The sequence below is a fragment of the Xyrauchen texanus genome, chromosome 43 (assembly GCF_025860055.1).
Source record: "Xyrauchen texanus isolate HMW12.3.18 chromosome 43, RBS_HiC_50CHRs, whole genome shotgun sequence".
NCBI classification, from domain to species: domain Eukaryota; kingdom Metazoa; phylum Chordata; class Actinopteri; order Cypriniformes; family Catostomidae; genus Xyrauchen; species Xyrauchen texanus.
The window spans coordinates 32240454-32260702 of NC_068318.1; the positions used below are offsets into that span (position 1 = coordinate 32240454).

The 20249-nt window shown below is 41.0% G+C and overlaps 1 pseudogene; it reads left to right on the forward strand.

The window, feature by feature from the left end:
- Window positions 1-20249, forward strand: part of LOC127635608 (bone morphogenetic protein receptor type-1B-like) — a 134948-nt pseudogene that overhangs the window by 86413 nt on the left and 28286 nt on the right.

Sequence of the window (20249 nt, forward strand, 5' to 3'; positions counted from 1 at the left end):
ATATATATTGTGTGTATTATATACAGTGTAATATATGATTCTCTATTGTGTTTATTAGAATTCTATGCTGGAAATTAAACTGATGGAAGTGACTTTAAAATAAATAATAATAATTTTTAATAATTTTACCCCCTTTTACTCCCCAATTTGGAATGACTCACTAGGTCCTCGTAGTGGCGCGGTTACTCGCCTCAATCCGGGTGGTGGAGGACGAATCTCAGTCGCCTCAGTGTCTGAGACCGTCAATCCGCGCATCTGATCACGTGACTCGTTGTGCATGACACCGCGGAGACTCACAGCATGTGGAGACTCATGCTACTCTCCACGATCCACACACAACTCACCACACGCCCCATTGAGAGAACCACTAATCACCACCACGAGGAGGTTACCCCATCTCTACCCTCCCTAGCAACCGGACCAATTTGGTTACCCCATGTGACTCTACCCTCCCTAGCAACCGGCCAATTTGGTTGCTTAGGAGACCTGACTGGAGTCAAAATTAAATATTTTCATCAATAATTTTAACAATCTTTTGATTTTAAAAATGTATTAGTATGTGTTAAAATTAATGTTAACTAAGGTTAAAACACTTTTAAAGTGTTGTTTATTGTTAGCTTGTGTTAATAAGTACCAAAAATAAGTGATGTTATCAGTAGGTGCGTTAGAAATAATTTATTATGCATCAATTCTATTCTTGATGGTGTTTTGCACGCTATGGTAGTAATGAGCAATGCTAAATGTCCCCAAAGAGAGGCGTTGTCAGATGTAGATCATTTGGGTATGTGCTTGTCCTTAAAGTATAGCCACACACACACCTCCAGAGTTCTGTGGAGCGCCGGCGTGGCCAGAGAACAGAGGAAAATGTGGAGCATTGGAGGGAGATGTGAGGGAGACACAGCAGGACGAGTGATTCATCTCACAGTTAAGGACATTCACTCTCTCTCATCTCAATAGAGTTAATCAATTCATCTCAGTTCAGCTAGTGGAAAGCAGGGTTACAGCGGTACACGACAAACACTAAAGTTACAAATCAGTTCTCTGTGATAGTCTGCTCTCTAGATCTGACTGCAGTCCCTTTCAATGCAAGTCTATGGGACGTTTTCAGGTGAAAATGATTCGTGTGATCTGGAACGTTCCAGTACACCTCTCCTCAACATCATTCTTGTCTGGAGCACAAACGCTGCTGGATGAGATAAATCTCTCTCACTAACTATTAGCAGGAGTATCCGTGAGTTTGACCTCACTGGGTCTGACGTGTGAAGTTTCTCAAACATTCATTCCAGTAATTTCTCATGTGAAATTCCTGTTGTCTTGATGTAATCTCTGAAATGGTGCAGTTAATCGGCTTAAGTTGTAGCGGACCGTGAATCTTTGACTGGTGGGTTCGGGTGAGTTTTCACAGGAGATTAGGGCGAGAGGGGGCGTGTCGTGGCCTCGAGGTGAGTCTCACAATCACCTGACGTGTGAATGGCTTTTGTCATGCGCCGCTTCTGCTGTTGTGTGTTTTCACCGGCTGCTTTGTGTTCTTTAACCAACCCATAATGAGCCGTCAATCACCTGCCAGTACCCCGAAGAGGAAATGCTTAACCAGCCCCACAGCAAGAACTATTTACAGCACTGCGACTGATGTTTTGATGTCAAACTAAATGCAGAATTTTGCCTTGAACTACTAAGATTTTGCTTTTACTTGTGATTTACAATGTTGATCTATGATTAGTAAGTCAGGTTTGACTAGTAGTATTGAGGAGAGGTGTGATATTGCTTAGAGATCAGTTATGATTTTCTCCTGGCACATGATAAAACAGGTGAAATAAACACACACTTTTGACTCTTTTGATTGGGAACAGTAATCAACTACATAGCAACCACCCTGAACACCGTAGCAATGCATAGCAACCTGAGTTTTACCCGGGCATATACCACTCACATTTTCTTCAGTAAATGTAAAAATTGAACTGTTTGTTCTTATGTTTTGTTGGACCAGTAAGCAACCACCTATCTGTTTTCTAGCAACCGTTTCGCAAAACACTGGCAATCACTAGTCTGCCCTAGCAACCACGTATCAACACTGTGGCAACAACTTCATTAGCCCCATTACAACATTTTGAGAACAACTCTGAATGCCCTGGCAACCGCATAGCAACACTTTGGCAACCACCCAGAACGCACGATCAACTGCATAGCAACACTTTGGCAACCACCCTAGTTCTGTAACTGCATAGCAACACTTTGGTAACCACCCTAGTTCTGTAACTGCATAGCAACACTTTGGCAACCACCCAGAACGCCCTATCAACTGCATAGCAACACCTTAGCAACCACCCTAGTTCTGTAACTGCATAGCAACACTTTGGCAACCATCCTGGTAACTGCATAGCAACACTTTGGCAACCACCCCAGTTCTATAACTGCATAGCAACACTTTTGCAACCACCCAGAATGCCCTATCAACTGCATAGCAACACTTTGGCAACCACCTTAGCAATCACATAGCAGCACAGTGGCAACCACCCAGAACACCCTGGCAACTAAATAGCAACACTTTGACAAGCACCCTAGCAACCACAAAGAAACACTATGGCAACCACCCAGAATGCCCTAGTAACCAGATAAAAACACTTCAGCAACCTACCTATTAACTCCATAGCAACACTCTGGCAACTACCCAGAATGCCCAAGCAACCACATAGCAGTTCTTTGGCAACCATCCTGAATGCCCTAGCAACCGAATAGCAACACTTTGGCAACCACTCTAGTAACATCATAGCAACACTTTGGCAACCACTCAGGATGCCCTAGCAACCGCATAGTAACACTTTGGCAGCCACCCAGATCGCCATATCAACAGCATAGCAACACTTTGGCAACCACCCAGAATGGCCTAGCAACTGCATAGCAACACTTGTCCATCCACCCAGAATGCCCTATCAAATGCATAGCAACACTTTGCAACCCACATTAGCAACCGCAAAGCAACACTTTGGCAACCACCAAGAACATCCTAGCAACTGCATACAGTAGCAATGCCTTAGTAACCACTCAGAACACCCCAGCAACCACATAGTGATACTTTGACAACCACCCTAGCAACCGCATAGAAACACTGGCAACCACCCAGAATTTTGTAGATTGTGGATTATGCACTAATCACATTTTAACCAAAGTTGTGTTAATAAAACAATCCAAACCTAAATTAACACTGTTGTCTGTATGTGTTGCTGTTGGGTCAGTGCGGTGTAGACTAGCCTGGTCACATGACTGATCTCAGGGGCGGCCCGCCAAGCTCTGGGGCAGATTTTCTGTAATTGTGTCTTTGGGGGGCAGTCACTGAGCCTCCTCCTGCCCCTGGCCTCCTTTCTGCAGCGGCCCTCCCCTGTGCATGAGCTTTGAGGAGGGGCCACTGGGGGCTGATCAGCTGCTGCTTTTATTGTCTCTCCACAAGGTGTCCGGAGAGAAGGGGATGTCCCAAACACAGAGTAACACCCTCTCTCTCTCACCCTCTCTCTTTCTCATCACAGCCCGGCCATCAGTGTGGACTAACTGTGGACAGAGCTGTGTGTGTTTCTGAGGCGGGCGACACGCGCGGGCGGCTTGAGTCTCAGGGATGGAGCTACATGTTTGGACGGGAACGCGGTGGACGCGACTGCTGGTTCTGATGGGTCTGATGGGTCTGATGACGCTGCACTCGTCCGCTCAGGGTGAGTATCAGGCATGAACTTTCTGCAGTTAGCGGGTTGTGTTTACAGCGATCTTTGTCCGTCTGTGAAGGATAAATCTATGTATGCATGCCGTTATAAGACTCATGCCTGTTTGTGTCGCTGCGCGCTGTGTTTCGTGTTTAGAATATTTGTCGGACAGGTGCCAGAAGTGCATTGCTGCGTTTGCCAAAATATGTGCTGGAGAGAGCTATAAAATGCATTCTGTTTAATGCATACATGGGTAGTTGACGCAAAACATCAACATCACTATTTCAAGTTAAAATGTGCAGGAATGTATAAGGGAAAGTGTGACTCTTCAATCATATAAATCTCCATTTTAATCACTTTTTGGCCTTTTAAAGAGTCCCGCAATGTGACAAATAAACCTTTAAATGTCTTTTCAATGCATTCTCTCAACTAATGGGCTAAAGGCTGTTTAAAATGGATAGTTTAGCATGTCACGCCGCAGGTAATGTCCACTTACCATGAGCATTTTGTGTCAACTACCCATAAAAATATGCTTTTATTAGAGGAATTCGGTTTTTTATTCAACAGGTGATTGCTGCTTTTGTGCAATCTGACAAGTGTCACAATATTGGGGGTAAAATTGGTCATTAAGGGATTATATATTTGGTTCAACATGTATATAAACATGAGTCTGCGGTCTCTCTGCCATTGGTTGTGCTTTTATTTATACACCGTGGTGAGGCATGCATGTTTTTAATGCGCAATCTTGCCAATTTGGTGAGAAAAGAAATCTTGATTCAAAGGGAAAGCAAGTTTATTTTTCTTCTCCATTTGGGAAATAGTTTGTTCTGGTTTCACTCATGAACTCCACCAAATTTTGTACCATTTCTCTGAAAGCAAGACTTAAATATCTCACGCCATTCTGATTGGCGAGTCATTTCTTTCTTATTCTAAGTAGTTCTGCGGTAAAATTGATTATTGCGAGATAATAGTTTGTGGTTTAATTTACAGGTTCAAACTAAATGTACTAAAGTCTGCCATCTCTCTTCTGTTGGTTTTGGGTTTTCTCTCTTTGGTGAGGCATTTCAGATGTGGAAAAGTGATCTACTGACATACACTTGTTAAACACGCAGTTGGGCGTCAGGCTGTTAAATCAATTCAACTTTCACACAGACCACACACAAATACAGATGAACACACATCGACACATGCTGCTCACCCTCATCTAAAATAATCGAAGCCCCTGCGTGTTGCTTTGAATCAGAAATACCTCGCAGCTGGTGCAGCTTTTACACTGGATTTACTGTCTCAGCTGCTGTAACTCGCACACAAAGACTCGACACGCTGTTGTTATTGAACAAAGTTCTGCTGTACAATGTGTCTTACTTTAAAGGAGCAATATGTAACATTGACATCAAGTGTTTAAAATGGGTACTGCAGTCCAAATTCTCCCCCGCCCCCTCCTCCCCAGACTCGAAGCTCACGCGGGTTGCCAGGTTGAGGGCACGCAACAGGAACGAGCACACTGACAATGGCAAGCGACGAGCCTTACACTGCCAGTTGATCAGCTAATGTATACGTTTGCAGTGTTTTTATTGTTTGCAAATTATAAACCAGCTCATGTAAATTAATGTGTCAATGTTAGATAGATGTATTGCTGGCTTCCATGGCTGCATCCCAACTCGGGGTGCCGAAAAACTATTGGGAAATGGGCAGTGGGCGGGATCACACAGGCCAAAACACAGGGGCGGGCATTTCAAAGTAGAATATACTGGCTGTAGCGTTGTTTTCGGAGAAGCCAGTATTTTAACTTGGCATGTTTCCTAAATCTCATTTGAATGGCATCATCCCAGCGTCTGTGGATCATATACGTGTAATATCAGCTGTTTGCAGGGACGATTACCGACTGGGCCAATGGGGCCAGTGCCGAGGGGCCCTTAACTACCAGGGGGCCCTTGACTGCCCAGGGGTGCCCTGGACTTTAAGGCTGCCGATCTAGTTTGCGATCCCTCCACTGCTTGAAAATCCTTTTGGGCTTGAACAACAAACACACCCCCCCCCCCCACTCTACAACTTTTGGGCATGAACAACAAACACACCCCCCCCACTCTACAACTTTTGGGCATGAACTACGAACCCACCCCCCCCACCCTGACAACTTTTGGGCATGAACAACGAACAACCCCCACCCCCACGCTCATCAACTTTTGGGCATGAACAATGAACACCAAGCCTGCACCCCCTACCCCACCCCCGACCCTCAATACACTACTGTTGGGTGGAGGGGGGTCCTTGGAGATAATTGGCCCCAGGTACTTTGCCAATCATAATCCGTCCAGGGCCGTTTGGTGCTATCAGAGACATTTGCGAAAGAAATTTATCATGTTTATTTCATGCCCGGTCAACTGATAAGAGGGAAATTTGTGCCTTCGGTGTTTTATAGCACAATCAAGGCCAGAGCTGAGATAACAAACACAAAACTACTGTACGCAAACTCCTTGTTTTCATTCTAACTTTTATTTTTAAAGCATTATTGAAGTAAATTCAAGAAGTGTCATGCTTACACTAGAAGATCTAGTCCCTGACATGTCAACTAAGGTAAAAGTGATTGTTCACCCCAAAAATTAAGATTCAGCCCCATGTTGTTTTAAACCTGTATGACACAAAAAGGAGATGCTAGTCTAAATATTAGCCACTATTCACTTTCATTACATCTTTTGTGTGCACAATGAAAGCGAATAGTGACTGAAACAGAACATTCTCCCTAACATCTCTTTTGTGTTCAACAGATGGTTTTGAAGCAACGTGAGGTGAGTAAATGATCACAGAATTTTCATTGAAACGTCATTTCTGTTAGTGTATCATGTTTTCTAGCCAGCCTGATCTCACGATAATTTTGTGACCGTGGCAACATTTTGCAAAAGGAAATCACGTGCCTTGTTACAGGTTTGGCTGCAGTTTCCCAGTGAAATGTCCAGTGGGGGGGGCGTCAAAAGCCAGTGAAATGCGACGATGTTTTAAAGCTAAATATTTTAACGATTTAACGAGTAAAACGTTACTCCCTAACAAATGAGAGGCGAACAAAACAGACATCCTTACCCTAAACTAACACCTAAACCTAACCGATAGTGTCTTAAAACAAAATGTGACATGAACAACACATTTCTGAAGCAACTGTTTCATCTCGTGTCGCTTCTGTCACTTGCGTTCTTGAATGGTCTCGAACCGCTGTCTTCCAAGTCCAAAGTTCAACACTTATCGGGTGAGCTACTGTGCAAGTGAATCATATTAAAATAATGATGTAAATGTAGGCGGGTCTGTAATACAAGCGTTATAATGCATCGTTATGTTATAAACTACGTTTGCATCCATGGATGTTTTGCGGAAAAAGTTTTAGTGCATCAAAATAAAGCTGATGGAAACGTTAATAATTGCAAAAGTGTCGACATCATATTTTTCCGTTTAACTCTAGCGCATAAACTGGTTTTGAAACACTTTTTGTCAAGAAAATTGGCATTAATGCAAAAATATAGTGTCACTTGACAGAGTTTGCCCCAATCGTTAGCATGTGTTACCATGACGACAGTATTGAAAGTTAATATATTGGACGTGATTATGGATTGATCTTTATGGCAGATGGATCCGATCTGCAAACGTGACACTTCCAGGAGTGCAACACAAATATCTCGTATCATGCACCGGTCATCAACAAGTACAAGGAGAACAAATGAATTAACACTGTTTGTGATTAATTTAATCGCAGTAATCATCAGTTTATTTATTAAAGTTGCTTTTACACGCTGTTCAAAATAATAGACGGCAGTCACTGAATTATCCCACAATACAAAACACATAATTTCTGTGCACAAACATGTTTTAAATACAAAATAAATACACAATATTGGAGAAAAGCTTACAGCCCAATTATATTAAATTATTGTTTCGTTTTAGTTTTGAAAAAATGCCGACAAAATCCCCTGTATTAAATTAATTACCAAACGAAAAAAGCAGTAAATTAAAAATAATAATTACCAAACGAAAAAATATTTTTAGACCTATATATTCCTTTACACAAACTTAAATGAGCCGTACTCTGTTCTGTAGATGAATAAAGTCGTCTGAATGACTCAGAATGTTCTAGACCTTTCTCAAGATTATAAACTATCTGAACTATTTGTCCAATGCTGAGTTCACTTTCAGAAAATCAGCTTTTGAACATTATAAAACATTTAAATACTTTAAATCGAACCATCTTTTCCTCGGATCACATTTACTGCTTCTTCAGAAAACGTAAATTTACATTATGGCATTAAATTAATTGTAGATGATGATCAAGTTCAGTGGGTCATTAGAAGTTGCTGGAGAAATCTGCGGGACATGATGCATTTGTGATGCTTTAGATTCGATGATCAGGAATGTATCATGTATGTAACACGGATATTACACGCATCAATGTTTCTTTAATATCTGTCACACATCATAAACACATCCATGATGATCCTGATACTGAGACCGAAAGTTTCTCCAATACTTCAGTCGGCAGGTTGCAGCTTAAACATGGTCATGACGATCCGCTTTCAGGTCATAACCGACGGCAACCAGCGATAGACGCAGCATCAGGACCGATATTACAGTCCCATCAGAAACTGCTCCATTTTAATTGCAATTTATTTGTTCATTAAAGTGACAGTAAAGTGACTAATTTCACTGTCTCAATAATCTCCATTTGACCCAAAACATCGGAGGAAAACATTAGTGACCTCTGGGAGGTGAATTAGCGATAAACACATTTCTGAATGGAAACAGCATCAGGGCAGATTTCTGTTGCGCTAAACCAGAACTTATACCACAAAGTGTTTTTTTAGGCATGACATCATCACGCACACCATTATTATCCATACAAGGCCGTTTCCATGGAAACAGGAAGATGGCAAATTTTGACCATAAAATGACCAAAAGATTTTTCACCATAAAGTGATTTTATTTTGATTTGATAAAAATCAGTTTGTGATTTTGACTCATTCTAACAGACTTGATTCTAGCATGACTACAACGCTATATTGACCAATCAGCATCCAGGATATATGTGACAGCAGCAACTATTTGCCAGGTTGTCGGTATAACTGCTAATAGACGGTGAGCTGAAACGCTCCACCTGTGCTCGAGCAGGTGCTGTTGGACTCTTGAAGCATTTCAGCTCTTGATAAGACGAAAACAGAGTCAAGGACTCGAGTGGGAGTGAAACTGCTTCTGTTATCTGTAGACGAGCACAATGAGAGAGACGACGTCATCAGAACTGCGAGACCTTCACCGAGTCGAACGCAGAGGAGTTTTCCTTCCTGAACGACGTCACACAGATCTGCTGTGATGATGATGGGCGGCTGGAGGGGTGCTTGTGTGTGCCGTTAAAATGTTTCACTAGATTTCGGATGCCTGCTTGGGGGATTTTGGTCAGTTAAGGCAATCTTAGAAACTTCTGGCACTGTGTTGATGTCCAAAAATATGAATTTTCGGAGTATTTTGTGCACTTCTCTTAAAGGGACAGTTCACCCAAAAATGAAACTTCATCATTTACTCATGCCAACCCAGATGTGACTTTCTTTCATCTGCAGAACACAAATGAAGATTTTTAGAAGAATATCTCAGCTATGTTGGTCCATACAATGCAAGTGAATGTTGACCAGAACTTTGAAGCTCCAAAAAGCACATAAAGGCAGCATGAAAGTAATCCATACGACTCCAGTGGTTTAATCCATGCCTTCTGAAGTGATATGATAGGTGTGGTTGAAAAACAGATTATTTTTTTTGTTTGAAATTCCTCTTCCTGTCCAGTAGGGGGCTATATGCATGAAGAATGTGAATCACTAAAAACACAAGAAGAAGAATGTGTTAAAGTGCAACCTGACTGAGCAGGGAGGATCATTTATAGTAAAAATGACTTAAATATTGATCTGTTTCTCACCCACACCTATCAAGTCACTTCTGAAGACATGGATTAAACCACTGGAGTCGTATGGATTACTTTTATGCTGCCTTTATGTGTTTTTTTGGAGCTTCAAAATTTTGCACACATTCACTTGCACTGTATGGACAAAAAGAGCTGAAATATTCTTCTAAAAACCTTCATTTGTGTTCTGCAGAAGAAAGAAAGTCACATCTGGGATGGCATAAGAATGAGCAAATGATAAGAGAATTTTCATTTTTGGGCGAACTGTCCCTTTAAGACTTTTAAAATTGGGCCGGTTGCTAGGGAGGGTAGAGTCACATGGGGTAACCTCCTCATGGTGGTGATTAGTGGTTCTCTCAATGGGGTGTGTGGTGAGTTGTGTGTGGATCGTGGAGAGTAGCATGAGCCTCCACATGCTGCGAGTCTCCGCGGTGTCATGCACAACGAGTCACGTGATCAAATGCGCGGATTGACGGTCTCAGAAGCGGAGGCGACTGAGACTCGTCCTCCGCCACACGGACTGAGGTGAGTAACCGCACCACCACGAGGACCAACTAAGTAGTGGGAATTGGGCATTACAAATTGGGAGAAATAATATTAATAAAAAAAAAATTAAAAAAAGTTGGATAAAATGCGACACTACCCAATCCTTGTTATAATACTGGGGGGCGGTCTCTTGTTAAAGTGTACCAGCTGTTGTGGTCTGTGTCGACGCAAGCTCAGTTACATTTTTGAAGATCTTCATCGAACCAACGCCGTAGCCTGACGTGCACAAGTATAAATCGGCATTAAGTGTGGACGTGGCCTCAGAAGGTAGCTGCCTATTTAGGCTGTTGACAGAAAGGGAGCTCACTATGTTTGGCACAGATCGTGTGTGTCTGTCTTCTCCTCTGATTGCAGCGCAGGTGCTTTCAAGGGTGCACAGTTCCTGCCAAAGACGACTCACAGGTTTTCAGTAACAAGCGTTTAATTTACAGGATTCACATCCTACTCCACACTTAAGTCTACTTATCATGTTAGTTGTCTTTTGCCCTAAAAACATTAATCTTTAGTTTTTCATGACTATTTGGCGGCTCCTCTCTGACCCTTGCAATCAAACAGATGGTTTTTGCTACTGTACCTTTAAGACTTCTATATGTTTCTTCTATATTTCTGAATGAGCCATTTTAAATGTTTAAAAGTGAAGTGTTTAATTTCTGCACCACTTACGGCACCAAACAGAATTGCAAAAAATTACTGTTTATTCCGTGTTATTCACTGGATGGCAACTATTGGCATTGGTTGAGCCGATGTTCAAATATTAGGATACTCAAACAGATTACAATTCAATTTAGTGGCACTTTTGTTTTTTTTTTGGATGGTATTATAGAATTATTATTACTTAAAATAACCCCATTTTTCCTTTTGAAATGAAAAATGTGGTGTTTAACTGTGCATTCCCAAGTACTTTTATTAAAAAGGAAAAATTTAAATATCACATTGGCATAAGTATTCAGACCCTTTGCTATGACACTTGAGATTTAGCTCAGAATCCCATTTCTCTGGATCATCTTTGAGATGTTTCTACACTTTGATTAGAGTCCACCTGTGGACAATTCAACTGATTGGACATGATTTGGAAAGGCACACACCTGTCGATATAAGGTATTATAGCTGAAAATGCATATCAGAGCAAAAACTAAGACATGAGGTCAAATGCCTGCAGAGCTCACAATTCTGTCTGGATTGTGTCGAGGAACAGATCTGGGGAAGACTACAAAAACATTTCGGCTGCACTGAAGGTTCCCAAGAGCACAGTGGCCTCCATCCTCCATAAATGGAAGAAGTTTGGAACAACCAGGACTCTTCCTAGAGCTGGCCGCCTGGCCAAACTGATCAATCGGGGGAGAAGGGCCTGATGGTCACTCTGGTTGAGCTCCAGAGATCATGTGTGGAGACGGGAGAAACTTGCAGAAGGACGACCATCACTGCAACACTCCACCAATCTGGACTTTATGGCAGAGTGGCCAGACGGACTCCTCTCCTCAATGCAAGACACTTAAAGCACCTAAAGGACTCCCAGACTGTGAGAAACAAGATTGAACTGTTTGTTCTCAATTCAAAGCATCATGTCTGGAGGAAACCAGGCACCGCTCATCACCTGCGCAATACCACCCCAACGGTGAAGCATGGTGGTGGTTGCATCATGCTGTGGGGTTGTTTTTCAGCAGCAGGGACTGGGGACTGGTCAGGGATGAAGGAAAGCTGAACGCTGCAAAATACAGAGATATCCTTAATGACCCCAGACTGAGCTGAAGGTTCACCTTCCAACAGGACAATGACCCCAAGCACACAGCCAAGGCACAACTCTGTGAATGTCCCAGCCAGAACCCGGACTAAAACCCAATCGAACATCTCTGGAGAGACCTGTAAATGAGTGGTGCAGAGTAACAACCTTGCTCTCAATATCAGCAAAACAAAAGAGCTGGTTATTGATTACCGGAAACAGGGAACAGTGCATGCACCCATCTACATAGGAGATGATGCTGTTGAGAGGGTGAACAGTTTTACATTTCTTGGGGTCAAACTCACTTCTACCCGCATGTGGACTGAGCATGTAAAGACTGCCATCAAGAAAGCTCACCGACATCTTCACTTCATCAGACATCTGAGGAACACTGATAAGTTTCTACAGGTGTGCTGTTGAATCCATTCTCACCGTACAACAGCTGCTCGTCACAGTTCAAAGAATAATTGACACACTTAATATAATGTATCACTCATATCAGAGCACTTACATCAACCTTTTTATTTCTGTTCATCCTGCAACTGGTGCAACATACTGCTACTATTTATATACATATTTGCATTACGCATTAATATATGAGTGCATATATGCATACTCATTTTACATATACATTACACTACATATTCTCCAGTGGCGGGGTTGGCTAGTCCTGCTCTATACACGTTTGCACTACATATTCTCAATGCACATTGTTTTTTTGTGTGTAAGCTTATGTAAATTTGCTGTCTGTCGCTCCCTATTTGTCTTGCTTTCTTTCCACATACATGTCGTCTCAGTTTTGCAAGAAGCACCAATGAATGTCATTGTACCCAGGACTGCCAATAAAAAAGCTTTGACTTTGTAAATGGCTGACCACTGATAGTCCTCTTCTAACCTGACAGACATGGAGAATAGGGCTGGGTATCGAGTTTGATACGTTTTAGGCACCGACCGAATTGCCTCTAAACAATCGAGTATCATAAAATGTCTTGTCGTTCGGTACCAAATTTCGATACCTAAGGGGTTAATCTCGTCAATGTCAGTGGTAAGCATGTAGCCTGCTAGATGTGCCCAAATCTAAAAGTGTCAGTGATTGGCTGCATTTAGGCATGAAGGAAAAATACTAGTTTACGGCCAGAGATGCGGCTCACATGTGAGGCTGTAGTGTGTATGTGTTTCAACCCCCATACATGTGATAGATGTGGAAAAGATCAAAAGTGAGGCTACATTTCACCAGGCTCAATGCCAACAGTGTACAATGCAATATTTGCGAAAAGATCATTTCTGCCAAGACCGGCAAAACAACAACACAACTGTGTGTGTGTGTGTGTGTGTGTATGTGTGTGTGTGTGTATTTACAGTATATTGTAGTTGAAAATGTTGAACATTTTTAATATTATTGTCATTCTAAACAATAATTATTATTTAAAATACTTAATTATCTATAAAATTTAAATATATATTTTTTAAATAATACAAATTTTCTAATTTTGTTATATTATAAATCTTTAGATTTGTACAATATATATATTTTAATTTGTTGAAGCCAACATTTTTATATATATATAGTTATATAGTTATTTATTTAGTCATTCCTAATGGTAATTTACAGTAATAATTTTTAGTTTCAGTCAAGTATTTACATTTTTGTTTATTAATAAAATAAATATATTTTAATGTTGGATTTTAAGGACTTTTTTGTTGTTACTTTTTGTACAATAAACTATTTTTCAACCTAACAAAATTGCAACAAGTATCAAAGACTCCCTCTCCCTCATTGGCCATTGGTCGACCAAACTGGTGACCCCACCCCAAATTCATGCCATTGGTTGAGCCAGCGTTGATAAATCAAAATACTTAAAAAGATTTCAATTCAGTTTGCCGCTAGTGGTGCAGAATTGACATACACTAACTTTAAATTCAATTAATGAATAGGATTAACGGGGGAGGAAGTTTTTGAGTTCTGATTATTATGATTGTCACATAAACATCAAACTCTTGTATTTTAAAACGACACCAACATCCAGTTTTCCATGATATGAGCTCTTTAAAAGAGTCATAGATAATGATGACAAAAAAGCTTTGAATTAACAAGACGTATTGATTTTCAAACACACTTGAGGCGTGTTTGCTTTTGTCACAACACACGAGCGGCAGACGTTCAGCGTTCCCGATGCTACACTGGCAGATCTATCACAGATGAGCTTCGGGAATGAATCTGAGCAGCACGGGAATGACTCTCAGCGAGGGGAGCTGCATGGCTCCATGACCGGATATGGATCATGTTCCTCCAAACAGAACCCGATCAACCGTCAAATGTGGGAGTTCAGCGGCGGCCCCCACATGAGCTACACCTGTGGCCCTGGACCCTGGGGACCCGAGAGGTCTCGCTCCTCAAAGAGTCTCTGTTCTTCACTGGAACTGCTCAGACAGTCCATTGTTCTGGTTGTGGTACTGTTGTTCACTGCAGTTGACCAGCGTTTCTCTGTTTTGGACAGATTAGTGCTCTTATGTAGAAGTATCATATTTGACAGCAGGGGAAAACAAAAACACAAAACAAAGCTTAATGCAAATAATAAAATGCATCTTATCATCCCCAGACAACGTGTAGAATGAAAAACTGCACATTTCCGCAGAATTGTGATATCAGGAATTCAAAAGGTCTATGCATTCTCCGCCCTTTGCTTATTTTAATAAGTATATTGGCTAATTTGGTGATGCTGTCGTTTAAAAATAAGGGTGTAGTACTTTTTATCAAATACGAGTCTTCTCCTATAATGCCTAATGAGGTTGGAGAACACCTGGCAAGAGATCTGAGATCTTTCCTCCATCCTCTCCAGATCCTTCAAATTCAGAGGTCCACAAACTATTTTGTCATGGGAAAAGCAAAAGAAATCAGACAAGACCTCATAAAAACAAATGTGGACCTCCACAAGTCTTGTTCATCCTTGGGAGCAATTTCCAAACACCTAAAGGTGCCACGTTCATCTGTACGCAAGTATAAACACCATGTGACCACACAGTCATCACACCGCTCAGGAAGGAGACCCATTCTGTCTCCTAGAGATGAACGTAGTTGGTGTGAAAAGTGCAAATCAATCCCAGAACAACAGCAAAGGACCTTGTGAAGATGCTGGAGGAAACAGGTGGACGAGTATCTAGATCCACAGCAAAACCAGTCCTATATGGACATCACCTGAAAGGCTCAGCAAGGAAGAAGCCGCTGATACAAAACCACCATAATAAAGCCAGACTACAGTTTGCAAGTGCACATGGGGACAAAGATCTTACTATTTGGAGAAATGTCCTCTGGTCTGATGATGCTAAAATGGAACTGTTTGGCCATAATGGAGGAAAAAGTGTGAAGCTTGCAAGCCGAAGAACAGCATCCCAACCGTGAAGCATGGGGGTGCAGCATCATGTTGTGGGGGAGGGACGGGTGCACTTCACTAAATAGATGACATCATGCGGAAGGAGAATTATGTGTATATATTGAAGCAACATCTCAAGACATCAGACAGGAAGTTAAAGCTCGGTCACAAATGGGTCTTCCAAATATATATATATATATATATATATATATATATATATATTTATATGTATGATTTTTTTTGTGTGTGTGTTAAAAAACACAATAAAAGAATATAAATTGCCTAATATATATATATATATATATATATATATATATATATATATATATATATATATATATATATTTTATGTGTTATTGTAGTAATGTCAACTGAAGGAGGATCAAGTATAATCAAGTGGAACAAAAATAATATTAATGGTAATATGTGTTATTCTTAAATTATACATTTAAATAATCCTTATTTTGCATACTAGATTGTATAAAATATTTTATAAGATTTTTTTATTTCTGTTACATAATCTTAGATCTCATATTAGCCAGTTTAGTCCGTTTTTAAATCTCTAGTTATACAATCTATTTAATTTGACATATTATGCAATATTTTAAATTGAGCATGGATTTTATAGTAGTGTAATCGACAAGAATACAAATATTATAGTATTAAAGGAATGTTCGTAAGATACGTTGTGGCATAATATTGATACTGTTCCTCCTTTCCTTTATAAAAGCACAAATGTGTGTTCCAGTGAGACACTTCCAATGCAAGTCAATGGGGTTTAATCTGTAAACATTAAAATACTGTTTCAAAAGTATAGACACAAGACATAAACAATATGTGTGTTAATGTGATTTTAGATTGATACAAGCTTAATTTTATTGAACCCGGAATATTACTTAAAGGGATAGTTCACCGAAAAACGAAAATTCTCTCATCATCTACTCACCCTTATGCCATCCCAGATGTGTAGAATTATTTTTTAGCAAAAAAGGACTTTAATATTGATCTGTTTCTCACCCACACCTATCATATCAGTTCAGAAGACATGCATTAAACCACTGGAGTTATATGGATTACTTTTATGCTGCCTTTATGTGCTTTATGGAGCTTCAAAGTTCTGGTCACCATTCACTTGCATTGAATGGACCTACAGAGCTGAAATATTCTTCTAAAAATCTTCATTTGTGTTCTGCATAAAAAAGTGTTGCTTTCTTAATAACGCTCTCTGATGTCCCGGATCAGAACCGTTCACACGCGTCCCCTCAAACACCTGCTGGATCACTGACCCGCACCGCTGCTGCACATCGAACCGTTGCCTTTATCAGATGGACCCTTTGAAGCTCAATCTGATTGGTGTTTCCCAGTTAATAGAGTTACGGTGACCGCGGTCATGTCTCCCCCACGGCAACAGCTGCTCTCAGTGATAACACACGTTTGTTTTCATAGGGAAATGGAAAAAGGTCCCGTCGTTTTTTTTTAAACAGAGATTTTTTGGCAAGATGCTGCAGGATCGTGTCACGCCGGATGCTGCCGTGACGTCACACATGGACGTTCAGATGATGGACCGTTTGAGTGCATGCGGTAACAATGAATCTCGTTGTTTTAGATAAAGAAAAATCAGATTAGACAACTGTCTGTCTGACTTGATTTGATCCATCAGGATTAACACGTGAACACTCCAGAGCCTAAATGACACTTTGCTAAGCTCCGCCCCCTTTGTTACGGTTGCTCACACTGACGAGCTCTGCAGACCTTCCCATTGGAATGAATGGGAGATTGCCATGAACGACATGGATAATATTTTTCCGTGGGTTGGAGGTGAAGGTGTTTTTGTATTATATGATTTAATCACAGGCTGCAGAGTTGAGTTCACAAAGAACTGTTCTGTGGAAATAAAGAACTGAACTCAAAACACCTCCTGATATGAGTGTACGAGGTCATTTGTGGCACTCATAAACGATACTGTTCTTGCCAACAAAATAAACACTTTGTGAGAACCTTTTAGAAGCGCGTGTTCCACGAGACCGCACACCTCTGTGAAATCAGCGTGTCATACATGCGCATAGACGTCTTTTCTGTCATCTGTACTTAATATAATAAAGTGTTTCTTCAAGCGTTCATGTGTGTCTACAGGCAAATTATCATAATATTAATTTGATGATAATATTAATAGTCTAATAATAATAATAATTGAATATGTTAATGGGAAAACGAGCCAAATATTGTCTTGACATCATCAAAGTCATCAGCTATTGGTGATCACTCTGACCATCATCGATCACGAGATCATCGTCTGTCGGCTCAACCCGAATGTGCATTTCTCTCTATAAATGAACACAATGTTCAGAAAGTCTCTTGCTGGTTTTTCGACTAATTCGACTAATGCCGTAAACTGACTAGTCGACTAATGGCGTAAACTAGCGACGACTAATGGCGTAAACTAACGACGACTAGTGGCGGAAACTAACGACGACTAATGCGGAAACTAGCGACGACTAGTGGTGTAAACTAGTGACGACTAATGGCGTAAACTAACGATGACTAGTGGTGTAAACTAGTGACGACTAATGGCGTAAACTAACGATGACTAGTGGTGTAAACTAGCGACGACTAATGGCGTAAACTAGCGACGACTAATGGCGTAAACTAATGACGACTAGTGGTGTAAACTAGCGACGACTAATGGTGTAAACTAATGACGACTAATGGTGTAAACTAATGACGACTAGTGGCGTAAACTAATCGACGACTAGTGGTGTAAACTAGCGACGACTAATGGCGTAAACTAATGACGACTAGTGGCGTAAACTAACGACGACTAATGGCGTAAACTAGCGACGACTAATGGCGTAAACTAATGACGACTAGTGATACGACGACTAATGCGTAAACTAGCGACGACTAGTCGACTAATGCCGTAATCTAACAACGACTAGTCGACTAATGGCGTAAACTAGCGACGACTAATGGCGTAAACTAGCGACGACTAATGGCGTAAACTAACGACAACTAATGGCGTGAACTAGCGACGACTAGTCGACTAATGGCGTAAACTAACGACAACTAATGGCGTGAACTAGCGACGACTAGTCGACTAATGGCGAAAACTAGCGACGACTAGTCGACTAATGCCGTAAACTAAAGATGACTAGTCGACTAGGAAAATCTTTGGTCGGGGTCAGCTGTACATTACTCAAATAGGCTGTCATTCGAAAATAGCAAACACATGTCATAGTTATGGCGGCAAGGCTACAGTTGCTAAGACAGTATTGGTTAGAAGCTCCAATTGTTTAAATCCATTCGGCACATCCCCGCAGATGGATTCACTCCCAAGTCAGTGCAGGAAATGCAGTTAAAATCCACTGTTGGCATCTTGAGCTCTTGTGTGCGGATGGCTGATGAACACTTTGTAGTGAGCGAGGGGTTAAGAGGACGGGAGGGTGATAGATGAGTCGTCTCGACTCCTGCATGAACTCAGGAGGGTCAAAGGTCACTGAAGGTGTGTGTGTGTGTGTGTGTGTGTGTGTGTGTGTGCACAGTGTTTCCCCTAGGAGTTTTTTCTATAGCGGTGCTGTTGTGCATGCCTCCACGAGCCCGTAATGCCGGACACGTATTCACGCATGGTGGATGAATCATTATAGATGGGCTATTCATGTTCGCTTGGGCACTCAATCAAACACAAGATTATTTATTGCTTCATATGTATGGATTTGCCAATTCATAGCTACATGTTAAAGTGAATAAAAGATGCAAAATGCATTAAATTCCAAAAGCACAAGACTTTTTAATTTAAACAAGCCTGAAATTTAGCAGGGACTCTTATTTTGAAATGACAGAGATTTGTCTTCGTTACAATGCTGTATATGTAAGTATATTTCCAAACGAAGCTTTTTACAGCCTATAGATTCACCAGACGAAGAGTTTTTTTATGTACAGGATTCACCAGATGAGGTTGCTTGATTTGGAATTTTTTTTAAATATTGGCAACTATCGGCATATATTTTTCCCAATAATCTATAGTTCCAAAAAGCAAATATTGGTACCGATTAATCAAATAAGTGTCGCATTCGATTTTGACATGACAACGATGTACTAAAAATGAAAAAAAAAAATCCTTTGCGTTTTAGAAACGTTTTGCGTACAGACGACAACGTTGTCAAAACGATCCCCGATACACGGATCCACGAAAATGGCTAAAAACGCTGCACTATGCATGCCAGGCCAGTAGTTGGCGATGTCACTTTGTAAAGAAACACTACGCGCCTGCGCACATAAGCATTGATTTGATCTATTAGGAATTGGTTGGTCGTGGAATAAGGGTGTTACGGTACCAGATAGGGGCGGAGCTAACTGTGAGTTTTGTGAATTTGTGGATTTTGTCCCAGGAATAACATTTATTTGATGGATGCGTGTTAATTTTCCAGACTCGTTAAGACTCGTTTATACCTCTTGGTGATTTATTTTCAGCATTTTAACAAGACTTTGTCTCTCTGCAGCTAATGTGTTGGACACCATGTTACTGACGAATTCTGGGAAGGCGACGGAGGGCGACACTAAAGAGAGCAGCAGAAGCACCGCAGCTGTGATTCCAGAGAGAATGTTATCATGTCACTGTTACCATCACTGTCCTGAAGATGCTACAAACAACACCTGCAGGTACACACACATATATACACACACACACACACACACACACACACACACACACACTCACTCACTCACTCACATATATATATACACACACACACACACTCACTCACTCACATACACAAACTCACACTCAAATTGACACACAATCACATATATATATATACACACACACACACATACACACACACACACACACTCACATATATATATACACACACACACACACACACACACACACACACACACTCACTCACTCACATATATATATACACACACACACACACTCACTCACTCACATACACAAACTACACACTCAAATTGCACACACAATCACATATATATATACA